This window comes from Nerophis lumbriciformis, linkage group LG21 (assembly GCF_033978685.3).
Source record: "Nerophis lumbriciformis linkage group LG21, RoL_Nlum_v2.1, whole genome shotgun sequence".
Taxonomy (NCBI): Eukaryota; Metazoa; Chordata; class Actinopteri; order Syngnathiformes; family Syngnathidae; genus Nerophis; species Nerophis lumbriciformis.
The window spans coordinates 33428724-33452860 of record NC_084568.2 but is presented as its reverse complement, the minus strand read 5'-3'; the positions used below and the strand labels follow the sequence as shown (position 1 = coordinate 33452860).

General features: G+C 39.9%; 1 protein-coding gene across 1 annotated transcript in view; it reads right to left on the bottom strand.

Moving 5' to 3' along the window:
• Window positions 1–24137, bottom strand: part of col16a1 (collagen, type XVI, alpha 1) — a 375244-nt gene that overhangs the window by 329023 nt on the left and 22084 nt on the right. Inside the window, exon 5 of the mRNA XM_072915591.1 lies at window positions 23811–23881. The gene's annotated coding sequence lies outside the window, so the exon portion shown is untranslated. The remainder of the gene's footprint in view (window positions 1–23810; window positions 23882–24137) is intronic.

Sequence of the window (24137 nt, the reverse complement as noted above, 5' to 3'; positions counted from 1 at the left end):
TTGGGGCGTGTGGGCGTTTATACCAGAGTCTGATAAAGATCACATTTTACTTGCAGGTAAACAGCCAGATAGAAACAAAACAGATTTCGAAATCAAATCTGATCTGGGCCACTAAACGTAGTCTAAGATGACACTACATTATACAGTACAGTCGTACTAATCAAAAGTGGGTAGTAACAAGCTACTTTGACTCCGTTACATTTACTTCAGAAACTTTTGGAAGAAATTGTACTTGTCAGAGTGGTTTTAATGCAACATACATTTGACTTTTACTTGAGTGTTTTTGTTAAGCCTCTTTTAGTCCTTTACATTGAGTTATTCTGATCGCTACATTGATTTTAATCTATTGATTACAATTTGCAAAAAATGTGTATTGTTTTGGCTTGTCGGACACTTCTTTTGTCACATTTCCCAAATCCAATCCAAGCACAAGGCATGTAACGAAATTAAAATGTTATAGTACGATTATCGTGACCAAAATTGTCGCGGTTATTTATATCACCAAATTGTCAAAATGCTTGTTTAACCTATCAAGTCATTTACAGGCTGAATCTTAGGCTCTGTAGCTTGGTTCCTATCTACCATCCCCAGCATGCCCACAACACTCGTAACTTAGATCTGATATCAGGGAAACATCGTTTACTGGATTGTACCGCTCGAAGTGTTGTATGCAGGGGACCAAAGATTTGGAACCGGCTTAATGAGAGCCTCAAGATGCTGTATCCATTCTCCAACTTCAAAAAGAAACTGAAAACTTACCTATTAAACACCTATATTTAATGCCTCATGTGGGGTAGACTACTGTTGGGTTTTGCATGGTTGAATAAATGTATGTATGTATGTGTATGCTTGCTTTAGTACTATTATCTTGTGTTAATCATATAGCGTTGTTTTTTTTGTTTTTGTTTTTTTTGTTGTTGTTGTTGTGCTTGCTACCATGTTTCATCATTCCATGTATGTACTGTCCTCTGGACCCCCTGTCAAAAGTTTCTTCTAGCTTATTTGGGGGACCCTTTCACGTACCAACATCTTTAAATGATGATATTTCACTACTATTGTAATTGTTATATGGTATTGTGAATAAACTTGAAACAAACTCATTGTTGAATGTGTTATACACACACACTAAAATATTTTGACCATTTTTTTTTAAATGAACAAAAAATAGAAACACTTCTTTCTTACGATTCTTATGATAGTGTTTTAGTCTTAGTATTTGATCTGTTTTGTTTGTCACACAGCATCATGAAGCAGTTGGTAGGTTGGTGTTCCTGGCTAAAATCGTTGTGCGTTTTTACCTTCAAGGTACTTAGACACTATTTCCACATTCACCCATTCACACACACATGCTGCCATGCAAGGCCCTAAGCACGACCCACCAGCAGCAAGGGTGAAGTGTCTTGCTCAAGGACACAACGGACGTGACTAGGATGGCGGAGGCCGGGGATCGAACCAGGAATCCTCAGGTTGCTGGCACGGCAGTTTCACCGACCGAGCCACGCCATGTATGTCCAACAAAAATGTTTAGCTCTAAAAACACAATTTTTAAAGGCCAATTATTTTCATGTTGCAGCTGACCTTCTAACATGTCCAGGGCACTTTATTTCACATTTTGTTCTTTTGTGTTTTTGTTAGCTGAAGAATTGAGCATAACTAAAAATTATTTTTTTTTAAAGATTGGAGATTCTATTGCACTTGTATATATTCAAGGCTTTTTCTTTTGTCCCATCTAATAACACTTCTTAAGTTAGGATTGCAAAACCATTTTTTCCTTACTTGTTAGTAACCTGTTTTTGTGTATTTTGTGTCCCGAAAATTTAAAAACAAGGCATGGTGGAAATGTTTAGTTTTGTCAACGAATATTTTCATTTATGGGTTAGTTTATGGGCCAAGCTATATTGGGATATGAGTTTTGATCCATATGGCCCAGCCCAACAATCGTGTTAGCGACAAAGTTTAGGGATGTTCTCTGTGTTGAATTGAGCGTTACAGTAGGCCTTATGTTGGCATTGTGTTTATATGTCTGAGTGTACGTTCAGTGTTAAATTGTGATATTTAAGACATTTCATATTGCAAATACATTTTTTCTGTGCTACAAAAAAAATTATGTGCTACTAATTTTTTACATTTAGTAGCACCAATGCTACTAGTGAAAAAGCTAATGTGCACAATTGAATATCTTAGTTGCTAAGACCGTAATGTGTTTAGATTGAGGTATGTCATTTTTTAATGGGAAACAACGTTATTGTCTCTTGTTTTCATGTTAGCATTTAAGATACCGAGCTGGCACCAGTCAGTGCATGCATTTATTTAAAATGCAGTAATCAGTCACGTTTTTTTAATAGTTTTAATTCAAAACGGTAATACTAACTGTCTGGGTTTTGAGGTAATCTATACTAATGTTTATCGTTACATCCCTATTAAGCACTAGTCCTGTTTGACTCCATTTAACCAATTAAAAGGTGCCTGGTAGTGACATGACCACACTCAAAAATATGGTGGGCTAAACTGTAAAAAATATTTACGTCACAATCTGACAACAATTAAAACGACAGCGACTTGCGGTCAGAAGAGGTACCACACTTTTTTAAGCAATGTTTACTTACAAACCAGGAAAAATAACATTAATACCATTCCCGATCATCTGTGTTAGGAGAAATGTTCACTTTTCAGCCTGCAAGAATTCCACTTTCGCAATTATCGTCAATAAGCACATTTTTCTCTATCCTCTTGTGGAGCCTTCATCTTCCGCTGTTGCCATTTCTAATATAAAGTAGCATACAGTTCTAACTTATAGCTGGCAGTAGACTGGCTATGGAAGCGCTTAAAACAACCAGTCTGACAAAAGATGGCGGGGAGAAGACGCTGCTGAAATGAAGGCATGTAAATAAGACTAGCAACAAAACGCCGCATCCTGAACAGACGGTCAGAAAGCGGCTGAAAGATGGTGTGTAAATCATCTATGCAACATTTTGACCAAAGAACCACCATTAACTGTTATGTAGACCTCAAGGAAGTGTTTTCAAATGTAGAAACATATTATGACCCCTTTAATGTACCTTATAATCCGGTGCGCCCTATGGTCCGAATAAGGGTTACATTGCTCTGAAGCACCACGGACCGGTTTAATGTAGGCATCATTTTCAGGGACCGGCTTTCCACTTGTGCCAGATTAATACAGCAACAAATAAGTGCATGAAAAATACAACTCACTATAACGCTGAATTAGTGGGAGCCCTGGGCTTGTTACTTTGCAATGAGATGCAGATGGAAATCAGCCTTTGGCTACAATCTGTCACATTGATATTTTATATGTTCATTAACGTGCATTGTATCATGTCACAAAGTTAGAACAAATATAACAAATGGCAACTTCCTATCAGAGCTTTTATTGTACATCTATAAACAAGCTTATTGGTGTGTCGAGTGGGACAGGCCAAAGTTTAGTCGGAGAAAATGCAGTCATTTATAAATTATTCAATGTTTCTTTGCTTCCCAGTAGCAAATGTGTCACGGACCGGTACCGGTCCCTGGACCGGTGGTTGGGGACCCACTGATCTACATAACATGTAATGGTGGTTCTTTGGTCAAAATGTTGCATATGTTATGTTTTACTGACCATCCTAAAGTCCCTTTCTGAACGTCTCTTCAAGATGCGCCATTTTGTGGGCGCTCTTATACGTATACACGTCTCCACTTCGACTGCGTCTATCCTATCCCATGTTGTAGATTTTAGCGCGTCCATAGCGTGTTTACTGACAGATATAAGTTAGAAATATACTACTTTGTATTAGAAATGGCAACAGCGGAGGATGCTTGTGCATGTGCGAGCCAGTCAACAAGAGGATAGTGAAAAATAAGGAACCTATTGACTACAAACTACACTGGTGGTCTAGTGGAAAGCACTTCGGGTAAATGTCTACCAGATATGAAGATATCCACTGATGTCACAATCAGGAAAAACATCACAAATTGGACACATTCCAACTGGCTTGTTTGGAGGAAGTATGAAGGAAGGCAATATTTTTTTCTAAGTATCTCCGCCACGCCTTCGGGGTTTGATCTCAAATTTTCAGGACTCGTATGGATCCCAAACACACAAAAACAGTCACCAATAGGTAAGAAAAGTTGATTTTGCATAATAGGTTGGCTACTCTACCCACCTCTGGTAATAATAGTGGCATAGCAATGAAATGTTCTGGTGAAGTAGTGTCTTGATTGAGCTATAGGGTGTATTGAAGGTATTTCTACCTTTAAAATTGACTGAAGCAGAGAGCACTTGAGAAAAAGTACATCCTCAGCTGCATCTATTCGCGGCCAACACGTCTGCCAGTCGCCTGCTCCATTAATGCTCAAAGAAGGGTCTTTCAGAGTGCACACCTGTGAATTAGCATAATAGATTTGACAGATGGTGCGCCACATATTTAAAGATCCCTATACCTTGTTGGCTCAGAGTGGAATTAAAATGGTGCATATGTATGTCTGGATGATATTTTGAAGTGTAATGAGCCATTGCAAAATATATTCATTATGATGCAGTGCGGTTCGACATCGCCAAAACCCGCAACCACAGTAATTAACATTGGTCGATTAATCCCTCTGTAAAAAGACCATTCACATATGTGCTCCAATTTTTTATGTGCATTTTTTTTCACTCATCAGTTGTTTCTTTTATATATATAATTGTAAACATTTATATTTTTCACAAATTTGTACGTCTTTAAATTACAGATTGGCCGATTATCGGCCTGGCCAATATTTGGCATTTTGATGTATATCTAAATCTATATATATATTGGCCTTTTTTGATAACTCCAACTACATCAGCAGGTACAATACATGCACATAATACCAGTATTTAGTCATTAAAAAACAAATTATTAGTGAAGTACATTGTAATAAGTACTGCTCAAGCACCAGCCATTGGGCCGTGCATGAGAAAAGTTCCTTTTTTGCTGGAACGGGATTTTTTTTTCTAATAATTTAAGCATAAAACATATTCTCAATGTCTATCATCATGTTACATCCGCAGCTTGCAGGATGAATACAATGGATCACCATTTCTCTCGATCTTGTGCCTTTTTGACGCATTCACAGAAGCTGAGCTTGGTCCAGTTTTTGATGTTAGTAGTCCATGTTGCTCTGGGCCGCCCTCTTCCTCTCTTTCCATCTACTAGCTGTCTCTGTATACCATCTTTCCTGATTACATGGCCCAAATATTTAAGTTTCCGTGTTTTAATTGGATTTAGTCGTAGTTTATTACCATGCATTGTTTCTAAGATGTGTGTGTTTGTTTTCAAATCAGTCCAAATGCTTCCAACTTCTTTGATGACGGTTTAGGTAAGGTCCATGTCTCAGATGCATACAGTAGGGTAGACCACACATACTATTTCAGCATCCTTGCGAGTGCATCCAGTTCCAGAAGAAACAAGAACAGAGTGGATGAGGAGGAAAAAGGTGAAAGATGCACAAATTCTGTCATTCCATATTAGGCATATCCGGCATTTCCGGTTCCGGTTCACCGTGCGTGACTGCTCGCTGACTGCTCGCTGTTTCGAAAAAGCTAAGTATCGTTCTATTTGTGTGCTTTTAAATTGTTCTGCAGCTTTCTTTATTACTTTCTCAACATATTTAGTAGTACTATTTAACTTGCAAATCACCCGATCTCTGTCTCTCCACCCCTCCCGCAGCTAGCTAGCAGCTAGCTGCTAAGCTAACGAAGCTAGCGCGGAGAAAGGCGTCGCCGGGCGCCGGTCAGAAGGAGTCTACTCCTGCACACCGTGACCAGGACTTCTCGGAAGACAGCAGGAACTTCACTCGGTGACAGAAAACACCGTGAGTATGGCTTCCTGCGCGTCTTGCACCTTACTCACGGAGAGGCTGGCTCTGCTAGAGGGCCGTGTCCGCCAGTTAGAGCAGAGTAATCTCGTAACTTTAGATGTTGCGGACACATCTGCTAGCGTTAGCTGTAGCGAGCTAACTAGCCCAGCCTGTAGCAGTCCTAAGCGGCCTACAAGCTACGGTGTACCGGTTGAGACGCATAATAGATTTAGCTCTTTAGCTAGTCCTACACCCCAGTCTACCGGGCACCACACCTTAGTCATAGGGGACTCCATCACCCGAAACATAAAGCTTAGCAAACCAGCCACAATTAAGTGCATCCCGGGGGCCCGAGCACCTGACATAGAGGCTAATCTTAGGGAGCTAACTCGCAACAGGCCTAGTAAACACGTACGACAGGCTAATCGCACCACTAGTTATGCGAATATAGTTGTACACGTTGGCTCCAATGACACTAGAATGAGACAGTCAGAGATTACAAAGAGAAACATAGCCAGGACTTGTGATCTCGCTAGAAAGATGTCCAGGCATCGAGTAATTGTCTCTGGCCCCCTGCCTGCGAGAGGCAATGATGAGAGATATAGCAGATTAGTCTCGCTTAACAAGTGGCTGGCTAGCTTCTGTAGACAACAGGGACTAACGTTTATTGATAATTGGCCCTCTTTCTGGGGCAAACCAGGCTTGCTGATGAGGGACGGCCTTCACCCTAACCAGGAAGGCGCCATCATCCTGTCTAAGAATATAGACTACTGTTTAAGTCACATTTGACTAACTACACTAGAGCAAGCCCGGTCACAGGCAATTACAGAGCCTGCTAGTCCGGGTGAGGAGTCAGTTAAGCTAGAACTAGCCAGCGCCAGGCTGGATAATTCCTGTACGCATAGCAATTTTCTTAGAATAACACACAACTCACATAATGTGTTTTCTGTTGTGAATGTGTCCGGGGTAGATATGCATTCTACTGAGGTGGCAAATCATGATGCGTTCAGTCGATCGCAGCATCAAGCAAACAATCTGAAAATTCCCGTCGTATCAATTCCTAGATATGGTCGAAACTATTTAAAGTGCACTACGTATAATAAACGCAACATTATTAATATTTCTACTACGGATAATTTAAACAAAAACTCGTCAAAACAGCCCAATACTTATAATATGGGCTTTTTAAACATAAGATCATTGTCTCCCAAAACGTTATTAGTTAATGAGGTCATTAGAGACAACAATCTTAACGTCATTGGTCTTAGCGAAACCTGGCTCAAACCAGACGAATTTTTTGCGCTAAATGAGGCATCTCCTCCTAACTATACGAATGCGCATATTGCCCGTCCCCTTAAAAGGGGTGGGGGGGTCGCACTAATATACAATGAAAACTTTAACCTTACCCCTAACCTAAATAATAAATACAAATCGTTTGAGGTGCTTACTATGAGGTCTGTCGCACCGCTGCCTCTCGATATGGCTGTTATCTACCGCCCCCCAGGGCCCTACTCGGACTTTATTAATGAATTCTCAGAGTTCGTTGCTGATCTAGTGACGCACGCAGACAATATAATCATAATGGGGGACTTTAATATCCATATGAATACCCCATTGGACCCTCAGTGCGTGGCGCTCCAGACTATAATTGATAGCTGTGGTCTTACACAAATAATAAATGAACCTACGCATCGCAACGGCAATACGATAGATCTAGTGCTGGTCAGGGGTGTCACCACCTCCAAAGTTATGGTACTCCCGTATACTAAAGTAATGTCCGATCATTACCTTATAAAATTCGAAGTTCTGACTCATTGTCAACAAACTAATAATAATAATAACTGCTATAGCAGCCGCAACATTAATGCCGCCACAACGATGACTCTTGCTGACCTACTGCCTTCGGTAATGGCACCATTCCCAAATTATGTCGGCTCTATTGATAACCTCACTAACAACTTTGACAATGCCCTGCGCAAAACCATTGATAGTATAGCACCGCTAAAACAAAAAAGGGCCCCTAAAAGGCGCACCCCATGGTTTACAGAGGAAACCATAGCTCATAAATTATCATGTAGAAAGTTGGAACGCAAATGGCGCGCGACCAAGCTTGAGGTTTTCCATCAAGCATGGAGTGATAGTTTAATATCGTATAAACGCATGCTTACCTTAGCTAAAGCTAAATATTACTCAAATCTCATCCGCCTCAACAAAAACGACCCTAAATTTTTGTTTAGTACAGTAGCATCGCTAACCCAACAAGGGACTCCTCCCAATAGCTCCACCCACTCGGCAGATGACTTTATGAATTTCTTTAATAAGAAAATTGAACTCATTAGAAAGGAGATTAAAAACAACGCATCCCAGCTACAACTGGGTTCTATGAACACAGATACAACTGTATCTACGACGGATACTGCAATACAAAATAGTCTCTCTCTTTTTGATGAAATAACATTAGAGGAACTATTACAGCGTGTAAGTGGGATAAAACAAACAACATGTTTACTTGACCCACTTCCTGGGAAACTTATCAAGGAGCTTTTTGTATTATTAGGTCCATCAGTGCTAAATATTATAAACTTATCACTTTCCTCTGGCACTGTTCCCCTAGCATTCAAGAAAGCGGTTATTCATCCTCTGCTCAAAAGACCTAACCTTGATCCTGACCTCATGGTAAACTACCGACCGGTGTCCCACCTTCCCTTTATTTCGAAAATCCTCGAAAAAATTGTCGCACAGCAGCTAAATGAACACTTAGTGTCTAACAATCTCTGTGAACCTTTTCAATCCGGTTTCAGGGCAAATCACTCTACGGAGACAGCCCTCGCAAAAATGACTAATGATCTACTGCTAACGATGGATTCTGATGCGTCATCCATGTTGCTGCTTCTTGATCTTAGCGCTGCTTTCGATACCGTCGATCATAATATTTTATTAGAGCGTATCAAAACACGTATTGGTATGTCAGACTTAGCTTTGTCGTGGTTTAACTCATTTGTATACTCTAGCCTTTAAATAGCCCCCCTGTTAGACCAGTTGATCTGCCGTTTCTTTTCTTTTCTCCTCTGCTCCCCTTTTCCTTGAGGGAGGGGGGCACAGGTCCGGTGGCCATGGATGAAGTGCTGGCTGTCCAGAGTCGGGACCCGGGGTGGACCGCTCGCCTGTGCATCGGCTGGGAACATCTCTGCGCTGCTGACCCGTCTCCGCTCGGGATGGTGTCCTGCTGGCCCCACTATGGACTGGACTCTTACTACTATTATGTTGGATCCACTATGGACTGGACTCTCACAATATTATGTCAGACCCACTCGACATCCATTGCTTTCGGTCTCCCCTAGAGGGGGGGGGTTACCCACATATGCGGTCCTCTCCAAGGTTTCTCATAGTCATTCACATCGACGTCCCACTGGGGTGAGTTTTTCCTTGCCCGTATGTGGGCTTTGTACCGAGGATGTCGTTGTGGCTTGTGCAGCCCTTTGAGACACTTGTGATTTAGGGCTATATAAATAAAGATTGATTGATTGATATGTACCAGGTCAGAAGAATTTTTAACCAACACAATATCCTGGTGCACTTCAAACCAGGCAACACTCTGGGACAGAGACTAGTGCATCGTAAAGACCGGACCCCTCACATCCACAAAAACAATCTTGTGTATGCTATAGAAGTGCAATGATGAATCCCATGAGCAAAGTCTTCAGGCCAAGACTCAGTTGTCTACCTGCACCTCAGGGATGAAAAGCACTCCTTTGAGAACAAAAATGTACAGATTCTGGACAGGGAGAAGGATGGTACGAATGAGGAGTGAGGAAAGCCATCCATGTCAAGGTTGAAAAACCATCCCTGCACAGAGGAGGTGGTCTCCCACATACAACACCGTCCTTTCAACCATTCCCAAAAGACTATGCAATTTAGCCTCCAACAAATAACAGGAGTTAGACACATTATGCTCACAGATGCTCCTTAATGCCAATTGTTCATAACTGAAATGAATGCAAATGTAGGTGATTCCGACTATTTTGGGCGGTTAGTGATCCATCCACAGCGATCGTTCTGCCACACAAGAACTCAACGCGAGCGAGGGGGAATTACACGTCAACGACTGTTGTTGGCATTGACAGTAGGATTGTTTGTTTGCATTTAAGCAGTGTTTTTCTCACTACGATAGGGCGAAAACATCCTTGCCCAGGCACACCATCCTGGTGTAAATATTTGGAGTTTTGGCAGCACTCGCGAGACTAGATCTGACCAATGTAAGTCTATGAGCATGAACTAATGAAGCCTACTCGGATGAGATACGAAACATCTTCGAAGACAAACCAAACAGTCCAGTTGTGCCCTGAGATTACAATGACCTGGGTGAATAAGAACATCCATAGGCAGGCTGCCATCAGAGAGCCGTTTGTAACAGTATGAATATAAAACTATGAATTTGCTTAATGATTTCACACAATTTCCTTTGCATTTGATTACAGTATTGTATTTTTTTTTTTTTACATACACTAAAACAAATAATCTGTATTTGCTGGCAGCTCAGTCACCAGAATTTTATCAAAAGTGTACGGTGGTTTCTACAGTACAGAAAGTATAATAATATAATACTTACATTATTACATAGTATTCAAGTTTTAAACATATGCAATTGTATGCAGTACATGTATTTTTTCTGTCAAGTATTTTGACGCATTTTGAGGGCCACATAACGAACGGGACAAGCGGTAAAAATGAATGAATGGATGGATAACATTATTTGGTGGGCTAGATCTGGCCTGCGGATCTTGAGTTTGTCACCAGATTTAGATAACTGCTGTCAGGCTGGATGTTTTATTGTGAAGCTTGTGTGGTTGGCTTTGGAGAGCTTGACAAATGTAATGTTTTGGCGTGACAAAGATGAATTGTCTCAGAAAAGTAGCTCACATGATGGCTCTTTTTGTCATTCTGTCATTTAACCTTTGTATTTAATATTATGTATTTTGAATTGCCTTCATGTGTCCTGTGTACAGTTTGAGTGACTTAAGAGTTTATTTAGCTACATCATATTTTAGGTATACGATATTGTCACGTCGGGGTTTTTGCAGCTTACTGCGAGTTTTGTTCTGCCAGGATGCAAACGGACTATTCCGGACAAGGCGTGCAGGTAAAAACATGATTTAATTCTCAAAACGGTACAAAAACGGAAAACAAGGCGAAAGCACAACGCGCTGATCGCACTTGGAGTTAAAGTAAATACTTAGCATAGACTATGGACATAGAGAACTTATGAAACTGTGGCATGAAATAAACACGACTTACGTAGTCCAGGCATGAGACAAACAATGATGCCAGGACGACTGACTGGCAAAGGCAGGCTTAAATAATGTCTCTAGGTTGGAAACAGGTGCGCGTCCCGAACACCAGAGGCAGGTGAAAATCATAAGTCGCCATAACTAAAACAAACAAGGGTGCACAAAAACAGGAACTAATGCAATCTAAAACTAACAGAACATAACAAAAACATGATCCCGACCACGGATCATGACAGATATGTCTCGTTCATAACCTGAAGACCACCTGTATTTATATTGCACAATTACAAGGTACCTTTAGGACCAGTTTAATTTCAAACTCAACTGTATACAAGATATATCAGTAGAGGGTCCCCACTCCTCTTTATCAGTTTGGGGGTCCTTGGCGTGGAAAATATTGGAGGCTCCCTGTGTAAGGGAATGAGAATCACTGGATTAATACATCAAGACTAAAAAAGAATAAAATAAGTCTTCAGTCTGTATGACCATAATGGGATTAAAGCAAAGCACTCGTGGACCGCTAGCTGACAAGTGGTATTTAGTATCTTCCAACCTCCATGATGGAATGCTCTATTGTCTCACATCAGCCAGACAGACAATGGCTATAAGAAGGAGAGAGAGAGAGAGCATGGAGATTATGGCTGTACTAAAAGAGGGAGGAAGGGATGCAAGACTATGAACATGAGGCAGCAAGAATGAAAAAAGCTATTTTTGCTACTTAAATACCACCTTCTTTATCACACATGTCGGCCACCTGTACAAAAACATCTTGCTCAAGGAGTCGCTCCATTATTCCACCAGGTTTTTTTCTGTACGAATCACACAAAGGCAAAATGATGGTTGAAAGAGGAGAGTCCCGCAGCTGAGCCCGTGAAAAAGAGAGAGCACAACATGGCGGGCAGGATCTTATTGTAGAAGGTTTTCAAGGAGGCTGAGCGTGGGATGCAAGGTGAAAAGGAAATACCTCGCAAGAAAGCCACATTACATCAACCTGGATCTTTAGCTGCATCTCAGGAAATCAGAATATGGCGTAAAAGTTCTTTGAATTCAAGGAATTCAATTCAAACTAAAGGCTGAAATATGCTGTGTTCCTTGGACCCCGGTAGTTGGAAGTCAGAGCTGGGAATGACGTCACAGCCGAGTTATGAGCATTCCAGCTACAAGGTCGGAAATTAAAATGGCTATATCCACAAAAGCTATTCGAAACGCTTACCTTATCTGAATATGAAAAACTTATGGCAAAAATATGCACTTTTTCTGCAACCTTTAAACACTATGAGGGTTTACCCTTAATGTAACTGAATGTGGCTCACCACCACGGCATTTTCATTGTGCCACACTTAAAAAACATTTTTGACGCGAAAACAAATTGAAGTATAAATAATGATGTAATGTATAACGCATTGTAGCCCCCAGAAGAAATCACACAAAGTCAGAAGCTATTTTTAACTTCTATTTCCAATCTTATGCTACCAAACAGCTTAATTCCAACAGGTTTGACCTCTCATGAAAAACCTTTTGTCTATGCGCTTCCCCAGACACACAACAACACTTCTTTATTCTCCCTAAATACGCTTTCAGGCACAGACGGTGTGTTCGTGATCATGGGGAAAAAATAAGATCAGATCAAAACCACACAAGCATAAAACATTACCACCAGCAGGTCGTTACAGTATGAATGGATAAATACAGTATATAGCCTATTATTTGTGCACTATTGACAAGTGATGCTCCGAAAACATGGCCGCTGAAAAAAAAAAAATCACCAAAAACAGTGCTGCCGAAAACTGATGTAAACAAGACACACGCCATTTTCTGGAAAGTTGTCAGCATGTCTGTGATGTGGTAGTTGTTTTTAATTTAAAAAAAAAAGTCATTAAAAGTCTCTGGAAACTTAAAAAATTCTTAATACATTGCACAATAAGGACAAATTGAAAATATTGCAAAACGATATAAAAATATATGTTGATACTAATTAATAATAACATATTTGTTTTGAATGTATGTATACATGTTTTAAACATTTTTAAAGAAGGTTATACAAATGATGTGATGAACATCATGGTGATCACACCCCTAACCACGCCCCCAACGCCAAAATATCTTGGCAATCTGGGGCAAACCCTGACGGTGGATGAAGCGGACACACAGATGCTATTGTTAGCGATGTCGAACGTATAAACACATGAAAAAAATGTAATTCAGAGCTCTTCTCTAATAGTGGGGCGGACCCCCCACGATGCAATGGGGAACATGCTTAATCAGTATCATGCTTCAAACCCCGCTTCGAAAAACTGTGCACTACAAAACTACTCATTGTAGCCATTAACCCTGACTTCCTCATTTTGATTAAAAACAAAACCAAGTTATTTTATTGATTTTTGTTTTGTAGGGTTTTATATATTGTGCACCTGAGGTAGTAATGTTGCTGATCGATTAGAATTTATTGTTAATTCTTGAGTTTAGTATTAAATGGTTCAAGTCAGTTAAAAACTGTTAATAGTTTAAATAAGGATTAGTTTGTTTATTTCAGGCAAATTGATGCACATTAAATATTTTCTGTTAAAGACTAAACAACAATGTTGATAAATGTATTCTTTGTTGTAAGCGATTTTGTTAAAATAATTACGTATATATTATCACACTAACTTTATGTTTAAGAGCCATTGCTATAAATTATTGTCAATTGTGCTGAAGTGGTATTTTCGTATCTGTGCAAAGCTGGCAGTCCAAAAGATTGCCAGCCGACTTTATCAGTGTTGTGTCCAGACTTGGCCCGCTGGCTGCCAAGGAGGAACACTGCCGAGACGCAGACAGAGCAGAGACAAGGCGATATGACCTGCGTCAACTAATTTTTATTTATTCTATAATCATATAATGTGTCTAACTGGAGTTGTCGAGATTACCCGCTTCCCTCAGCGACAGCTTCAGTGATGTAATAGGGCCCTTCCAAATAAATAGAGGAAGCGTGCGGGCTTGACTTTTAGAACGTAGTTTGGATCTGTAACTAGAATACAGCCCAAAACATGTGTCTCCTCGAGCTAAATTGAACTCTGCCTCTGCATGATTCCTTGCTTCTTGTCTGATTATTAGATGTCATCAGTGTTTGAACCTGACAGATTTATATATTATTTGTTTCCTTTAATGTTAATAAGAATACAATGCTATGCAGAGGTGAAATTATAACAATTTTATAGACAAATTATAACATTTATAGTTGCGGGAAAGCATATAATGTTTTCTTCTTCCTCGGGGCGTAAGAGAAAAAAACACTGTAATACAGTATACGCTACTTTGTATTAGAAAAGGTAACAGCGGAGGATGCATGTGCATGTACAAACCAGTCTGCACCACAAAAAGATGATAGAAGAAAAGAAGGAACTTATTGACTACAATGTTAGACTACTATGGCAGACTCACGCAAAGCTCTTCGAGTAAATTTCTTTCATATTAGGAAATATGCCCTCACGTTAGCAATGGGAAACATGTCACAAATTGGGCAAATTCCAAACGACTCATTTGAAGAAAGTATGAAGAATAGCAAGTTTGTTTTACAAATATATCCTCCTGGTTTGATTTACATTTTGCAGGACTTATGCAGATCCCAAATACAAAAAGACAGGGAACAATACATGAGAAAAGTTGGTTTCGCATAATAGATCCCCTTTAATAAACTGAAAGACAAATTAATTGGTGCAGTTATTTTCTGATTAGAGAACAAAGTATTATTTTACAATTTTATACATGACACATTTTAAAATGTTATGAGTAACAGAGTTTGGGTTATTTCATAACTGCAAGCTATGTCAAATTATTGCAAACTTAGGTAAATCACTCTTGAAATATTTCACTGTGTGAAGTAAATGTATAGAGGGGACTGCCCTTGGCTGAATTAGGGCCCAAAGCAGAATTTTGTTTGGAGCCCTCGTTACAAAAAGTGTTCCTACTTGTTTTAGTTATGTGAAACAATTTTTGTATTTAAAAAAAAATCAAACTTCACTTTAATGGTATTTACATTATTAAAAGTCAAATTGTTAGTTAACCTTTATGAGAAACAGCTTTTACTAAACTGATATAAACATGTACACTGTGGAGGACACCGCTTCACAGAAAGTAAACGTTGAAAAAGACTTAACTGAACATCGTTTTACAGTGTTGTGTGTCTTTAAAGTGATAATGTAAGAATACATTATCACTTTAAAGACATACAACAGTACGTTTTTTTTTTAAATATTTGCTTGAAACAGTGGATGTCCCAGTACTATTACTTACTTGCACTACTTGTTTGTAGTAGGGTTGTACGATATACCGGTACTAGTATAGTATCGCAGTACTGATGAATCAAAAACAGTACTATACTCTGAAAAGTACCGGTTCGCCATATGTTTTTCTTTTTACAGGCATGACAGCCCGTCGTTATCACGTCATGACATTGCTGGTTTTACGAGCAGAGGAGCATGTTCGGCAGCGCACAATCACAGAGTACTTCCAAGCAGACACAGTGTGTAGACAGAAAAGGGAGAATGGACGCATGTTGGCCTAAAAAGTAAAGATAAAGGTGAAGTTATAACACTGAAACACACTCAGGAAGAGGTGCTTTAAGACATGGCTAGCTAGTTAGCGGCTGATGTCCGTCGGCAATCGGCAGTGTTTTAGCTACTTCTAAATCACTAATCCTCGCCTCCATGGCGACAAATAAAGTAAGTTTCTTACAAATATCATTATCACTGCAGGACGAGGAATAGCTAAACATGCTTCACTACACACCGTAGGAGGATACAAAAGCTCACCGGCGTCACAATGTAAACAAACGTAATGGGTGGATCTACACCTGACATCCACTGTAATGATACCAAGTACAAGGGCATTATCTAGTCGATACTACTATGATTACATTGATATTTTTTATTGTCACGAAATATATATATATATATATATATATATATATAATTTTTTTTTTTTAATTCATATTATATTTATAAACTCAGGAAATATGTCCCTGGACACGAGAACTTAGATTATGACCAACGTATGATCCTGTAACTACTTGGTATCGGATTGATACCTTAATTTGTGGTATCATCCAAAACTAATGTAAAGTATCCAAATAACAGAAGAATAAGTGATTATAATGATAATAGTGATAAGTGTAGACAGAACATGTTGAAACAGAAAATAAGCAGATATTAACAGTTAATGAACAAGTAGATCAATAAAGAAATTTTACAGCTTGTCCTTCATAATGTTGACAAAATAATAGGTGTATAAATGACACAATATGTTACTGCATATGTCAGCAGACTAATTAGGAGCCTTTGTTTGCTTACTTACTACTAAAAGACAAGTTGTTCACTATTTTATTTAAGGACAAAATTGTTCTTCGATTGCAATAACAAACAGATGTTTAATGTACTGTTAAAATAAAGCCAATAATGCCATTTTTCGTGGTCCCCTTTATTTAGAATAGTATAGAAAAGTATCGAAATACATTTTGGTACCGGTACCAAAATATTAGTATCGAGACAACCCTGGTTTGTAGCAATAAATATGATTAGAACATTTGAGCATTTTGTTTGTGTTCAATTACAGTAAGTATGTTTATACTAAACATTCATGCCCCTTCATTTTACACACTATGGCATTTTTACAAAGTCTTTTCTTCGGACAATTCCACAATAACATTGTACCGTGGCCTTAACACCGAGACATCGTACCATGAGATTTTGATACGGTTACATCCCTATTATCCAATAAATACAATGATCGGAAACACATTTAAATAAATATAAATGTATACAATACAGGCCAAAAGTTTGGACACACCTTCTCCTCATTCAATGCGTTTTCTTTATTTTCATGACTATTTACATTGTAGATTGTCACTGAAGGCATTAAAACTATGAATGAACTAGGGCTGCAACAACTAATCGATTAAAAAAATAGTTGGTGATTAATTTAGTCATCGATTCGTTGGATCTATGCTATGTGCAGAGGCAATTTTTTTTATTTATTTTTTTTACAAACCTTTATTTATAAACTGCAACATGTACAAACAGCTGAGAAACAATAATCAAAATAAGTATGGTGCCAGTATGCTGTTTTTTTCCAATAAAATACTGGAAAGGATAGAAATGTAGTTTGTCTCTTTTATCCGATTATTAATCGAAGTAATAATCGACAGATTAATGGATTATCAAATTAATCGTTAGTTGCAGCCCTAGAATGAACACTTGTGGAGTTATGTACTTAACAAAAAAAGATGAAATAACGGAAAACATGTTTTGTATTCTAGTTTCTTCAAAATAGCCACCATTTGCTCTGATTACTGCTTTGCACACTCTTGGCATTCTCTCGATGAGCTTCAAGCACAACTGTGAAGTGAAAAAAACATTTCAGGTGACTACCTCTTGAAGCTCATCGAGAGAATGCCAAGAGTGTGCACAAAAGAAACTAGAATATAAAACATGTTTTCAGTTATTTCACCTTTTTTTGTCAAGTACATAACTCCACATGTGTTCATTCATAGTTTTGATGCCTTCAGTGACAATCTACAATGTAAATAGTCATGAAAATGAGAAGGTGTATCCAAACTGTTGGCCTGTACTGTATATATAGTATACAGACAAAAGTAAGTTGATGTACTACAAGTATTAAATCATAATTTGGCATAGGTGAAAATGGGTCAATTATACTTCATAACTGTACGGAGAGTCCTGGCAAAGTATTCCTTCAGAAAGACCTGTTGTCAAACTCTGAGAGTTTACAGCACAGACCAATCAGTGAACACAGTCCAGCCTTTGCAATTTTTCAGGCCAACTTGGATGAACCCAGCTTGCCATATGTACTGTAAATAAGTACCTCTCTTCCTTTAGAGCTTTCTCTTCCTGTCTCATTGGCACAGCACTCCTCTCTCAGCGGAGGTGTGCACACATCCAGCTGGTGTGTGTCATGCTCGGCTGCTTGCTACTCCTCATTAATGGCCACAGCGGCCAGGAGACCAGCTGGACACACACACACACCATATTCATTCCCTCATTACCATATTGCTTGTCTCTCAGAAAGAACGGGGGACAGGTGGAAGAGGAGGGGTTGGGGTGCTGTTGTTTCACCCCAGAGCGCCATCCAAGCGCCTTGGAATAGCTTTCACGCTGATGACCAATGGCAGGTTTCCATTTCCAGCAAACCAGAAAATGCCACAGGGGTAAAGGTTTACACCTCAACTCACAATTGCTTGGATTTTTGCCTTAAGTGGCACTTATACAATACGGAGTCAATAGTGCTGTGAACAAATTGCATTGTTACAAGAAGACTGGAAGCTGGAAACAATTAACTATCGGCTGTTTTCTGAGCTGGGTTTCAACAGGTTTATCTCCATTTTGGTATCAGTGCTGCCGCACATAACTCGTGGTTCAGGACAAAATCATAACTACAGATAGAAAATATTTTATATTGCTGGAGAAAAAGGTTGGAAACAAACAAGTGTGTGCAAGTAAACATTTGAGGTCTATGGTTTATTCCACCTGAATTACGTTGTTGTCTCATTACAGTGATTGTGAAAACCAACAGTTTTAGGGCAACCTCCATCTTTCTCAGCTGGCTCGGCTTCTTTCAGGGGCTAGTAAGTGTTCTGCAGTTGCGAGAGGGAAGATCTTTAATGGCGCCATTTAGCTAATGCTGTCCAAGGCAGCAGTATCACTGCCATTGAGATTTCATGCAGCAACAGCTCGTCTCTCCTTTAATCTGTGGCTACAGAGTGAAAAGTACACAGCACATTCTGTGTTTCCCCCACATGGAGTTGATCGTGATAAAGCGCCGTGGCAAAATAAAAGCCACCTCACCTTAAAAATAGATGTATATTTTTTCACATGAAAACAAATTTGAGTAATGTATTGTGTACATGGATATCCATCCATCCATCCATTTTCTACCGCTTGTCCCTTTTGGGGTCGCGGGGTGTGCTGGAGCCTATCTCAGCTAGTGTGAGAATGTTGTCTGTCTATCTGTGTTGGCCCTGTGATGAGGTGGAGACTTGTCCAGGGTGTACCCCGCCTACCGCCCGGGTGCAGCTGAGATGGGCTCCAGCGACCTTCCGAGGCCCTAAACGGGACAAGCGGTGGAGAATGGATGGATCTTTTTAAGCATACGCGGCGCAATAATTTCAAAAACATTTTTTTCTTCATCACTGATTATTACTCACTCTATGAGAGCAAACAAACATAATAAAACATCACCTACTGTACAAGGTCTGTTGTCATTAGGATGCCGACTGCTAGGATGTTCATATATTCCCATTTAGATAGAGAATGACTGATAATCCTCGGAAAGAAACAGGGTGGGGCGGCGGGGAACAAGCGTTTTACGTGCCGTTCTTGCCAGTTCCAGGTTCTAAATGGCTGACAAAGTGTCCTGCCTTGTCGGCTTATCTCCTCTGCCATCTATTTGTCAGGTGAGATGCATGATTTATGATCTACAATAAACCTACAGAGAGCAAGGAAGCGAGGAAACAGCAGACCACTCCATGATGTAGACATAAGGACATACGTAAAAAGTTCTCGTGTTAGCGCTTATAATAACAATATCACTAATGCTTGGTTAATATTCAAGTCACAAAATGCAGTATTGTTGCCGCTTTTTGAATGGTTATTTATCTGATTTTATAGGCATAATAATAGAGCAACGTTTATTGAATATTTAGAATGCATTCAAAAAAAGTACTTCATAATGATTGTGAACAATAGGCTAAATTCCCCCAAAAAAGTGCAGTTCCCCTTTAATATATCCGAGATATACCCGTGGACAGCGATCCACAACATGTGCAATGAGTAAATATTAGAAGGACAGTGGAGAGAACTTGAGCAGGTGACAGATGTCGGTAGGAATACCGAGGCACCACACAACCCCGCTTCACACCACAGCCCGACCGACCTAGCCCTCAGAGCCAATCCTACGGATCTGACTCGCTGACTTCCCTGAGTCACTTTGTTCTAACATGCCAGTGGCTGTTCATCTTGTAGACCTGCTGCGAATATGTGTACGGTCTATGTTACGTTGTACAATAGGCGGCAACAATTATAAACCAGAGCAAAACCATATAAGAAAAAATACCGTATATTACCAAATAGTAGCCCGGGCGTTTATTTCACAATATGGGGTCAGACCCCGGGCGGCTATTAGGACATGGGTGGTTATTTGCACAAGGCTTTTATTTATTTTTGCACCAGCCTGCACCAGGCCATTATTTGGTTACAATGGTTACTGTCCAGTATTTTTTTTTCCGTACAAAAAATATTAAATGTAAAACTATTGTAAACATACAAACAAAAAAACAAGAGATCAACATGAGGTAGGCTATCAAAAGACAAGAGATCAACAAGGCCTCAACATGGCAGTAGTGCAACAATTGTCAAATAGAATACCAATACTAAAAATAAATAAACTTTTTAAATAAAGCAGCCTACCGGGAAAAATACAATTATGGTACCAAGTACTCAAGTATAAATCCCACCATCAAAACAGAACAATAATACTGTCACTTAAATAAAATAAAGGCTACAGTACTCTAAGTTTTAAATAAAGCAGCATACATGATGTATCCACTGACACAAATTAGCATCAAGCTCATCGCTCACTTTCTTCCTACCTCCACCAGATGAGCGAGCCCGTTCTCCATCGATTGCCGACCGAGATAGTAGTTCTCCCTTTTTTTGTTTCCATTCTCGTACACGTTTTGGGTCAATGTTAAACTGCCTGGCCGCCGCCAAACCAGAATTCTGTTATGCATACTTCACAACCGCTAGCTTGAACTTTAAGTCAAACTTTCTGTTCTTCTTCCCCCTTAAAGTATTCCCGTCCATCAGTTGTGGTGTACCGGTATCCTGTTCATTCAACTCACTGCTACTGTTGTTTGCCATGTTGAAACTTTTCCTCGTGGGTTTGTTGTTGTCGTTGAGTGTGTGTTACGCTATATGCGGTGACCCATTGCAATATGTTGATTACCCAGAATCCCCACGTAACGTCTGCTGTTACCGTAATTACCAGAATTACTGCACCTTTGCTTTTCTTTTTAGCTTATAAATTGGGCTTAATGAAATCAATATGATTTTAATCTAAATTATGCAAATAACAGCCCATGGGCGGCTATTTGGACATGGGCGGTTATTAGGAAGAGGCGGTTAATTCACAAAATGGGGTCAGACCCCGGGCGGCTATTAGGACATGGGCGGTTATTTGCACAAGGGCGTTTAATTGGTAATATACGGTATATCCATCCATCCATCCATTTTCTACCGCTTGTCCCTTTAGGGGTCGCGGGGGGTGCTGGAGCCCATCACAGCTGCACCCGGGCGGTAGGCGGGGTACACCCTGGACAAGTCGCCACCTCATCACAGGGCCAACACAGATAGACAGACAACATTCACACTCACATTCACACACTAGGGCCAATTTAGTGTTGCCAATCAACCTATCATCAGGTGCATGTCTTTGGAGGTGGGAGGAAGCCGGAGTACCCGCAGGGAACCCACACAGTCACGGGGAGAACATGCAAACTCCACACAGAAAAATCCCGAGCCCAGGATCTAACCCAGGTCCTTTGTATTGTGAGGCACACGCACTAACCCCTGTTACACCGTGTATGTTAATGTTTATTACTGATAACAGATTTGTTTTTAAATGTACAGTATACCTTTTTTTGCTCTTTTTTTAAAGAAAATATATGCATCATCAGCAGTTATGCAAATTAAATTATGATGTCAATTTGCCCACGCCCCCCTAGTCACAAATCTAACCACACCCCCACCGCCACAATTACATTGGCCATCTGGGGAAAACAGCAACATTACTGCGGGTACTTTACCACTACTAGGATCCTCACTATATAAGCCAGGATAAAGACACCTGGGTGACTCAGTAGGCACACACGGACTATTAATATTTTTCTCAGCAAAGACTGACTCTTTTTTCCAGAAGATAGATTAGGAATAGGAACCTTTCACATACTGATATGAGATAAAAATTAGGAATCGTTTTCAATACTCAATGTTTGTTTCAGTACATTATTATTATTTATTTGCATATTTATTTTTGGCTGTGTTGGTATGTGTGCGATAACTCTGCAAGTCCAGCCCAGGGACATGCTACCGCAGACACGAGACAGGCTTAACCAAAAATAGCTTGGAAAACGCCAAATAGTAAATGACTGGGCACTTTCTTTTGAAATTTTACTTTAAACCTCTTCCTCGCACTTTCCTGGTCCATCGCTGTTAATAGAATACAATACAAAAGTTCACCTTACCATTTGTAAGTGTCTTGTGGTATGAGCAAGAAAAAACCTCAACAAACATAAGCACACATAAACTAACTATATGAAATACAAACTGAGGGGTTTTCTCAGAATGCAGTGAGAAAGTCTGGACAACAAAGTCCACAGTCATTGTTTGTCCAGTCCACCCCTAATTGAAAGTATTGTAATTATAACACACCAGTAGCTGAACTGCAACGTGCATTTATGCTCCGTTCACCTTCCGGGGGGTGACCAAGGGTGATGGGTCAAATGCAGAGAATAATTTCACCACACCTAGTGTGTGTGTGACAATCATTGGTACTTTAACTTTAACTTAACTTTTATGTTTGACTGCCAAATTTGGAGGCGTTAAAATCACCAATGCCAATCAGTACCATGTCTGTAACCTATTCAATGTAAATTAGTATCAAGCTAGCTTGAAAAGTGGAACCTTAATTTTAAGCGCTTTCTATCAGGCATGCTTGCTTTGTTGACATGGAAAATTACAACATTACCTAGATGCAGTCTACAATGAATATGCCAGCAAAGTACTTAAGCCGGAGTCTGCAACTGTACGTGACGTTACGAGCAACCAGGATGTCGAAAATCTGTTTGATATTACGTGTATCGGAAGAAGCAACATAATTTGGTCGGTGCCTCGAGTATTATTGAATTCAGTCTCCATTACCACCTCTATTGAAAATCTCAACATGCGTTTTAAGTCTAAAAGCCCAAACAACAGATGTCATCTACTTTTACTGATGCTAATCTAATGCTGTACTATAGGACCTGACCTATAAAAACACTCCTATAAATGCGTTGGAAATCATGTAAAACTAGTTAATTATATTTCAATTCAAACACATTTTACTACTAAAGCACAATGAGTGTGTGAAAGGAAAAAAAGGCAAGACAATCATGCTGAAAGACACTGATAAAATGAAAAGATATAGAAGAAAAATATGTCATTTGGTTTACCATGCAAAGATGCTCTTTCATCGTTTCCCCTCTCCACGCTTAATGGAATGTATCCCACATTCTTTTCAATAACGCCACCTTTATTCTCTTCTGTGGTGCTATTTTGTCCCACTGCCGTATTTGGGAGTACCACTCCGTTCACCTTCCCCTCCCTCCTTCTCCCGGCTCTCTCTTGTCCCCTCTCCTTGGCTATACGGTGATGTATGGTCCCTGTCAGCGCTGGAATCAATGAGACGCCGGTTGTTTTAATTTAGCCCGGGAGCCCAGCGGATCCAGATCCTGAGCATCATGGAAGAGCGATGGCACTGGCCTTTCTCTCTCTTGTGGCTCCCTTCCCCCTGTCCTGCCTCACTGCATTGATCAATGCTTAGTTCCCCGCTGGACAAGGCTCCGTGTGTCCCCCCCGCTCACCGCAGAGGATTTACAGACCGGAGTGAGCTCACCTGTTGTCGGTGAACACGCTGTGGAGTCCCATCGGTGCCGGCTGATGAGCTGCCGTGTCAGCAGCTTGAGCCTGAGGACAACAAAGTCAAAGTCAAATATAAAACACAACAGGCAGACAGCTTTTAAATAATGGGGTGTGCTGTTATTACAGGGTGGTACAACGCGTGCATTGTACAAGCCTTGAACACTACTGAAGGTGGGAACAATATCCTATTGAGTTGACCTGAATCAATGATGGCATTTTTTCACCGAGAAAAATGTCTGGAAAAAAAGCGTGTTTAATACTGTAAATATTTATTGGCCCCAAACAACTACATCCAACATTT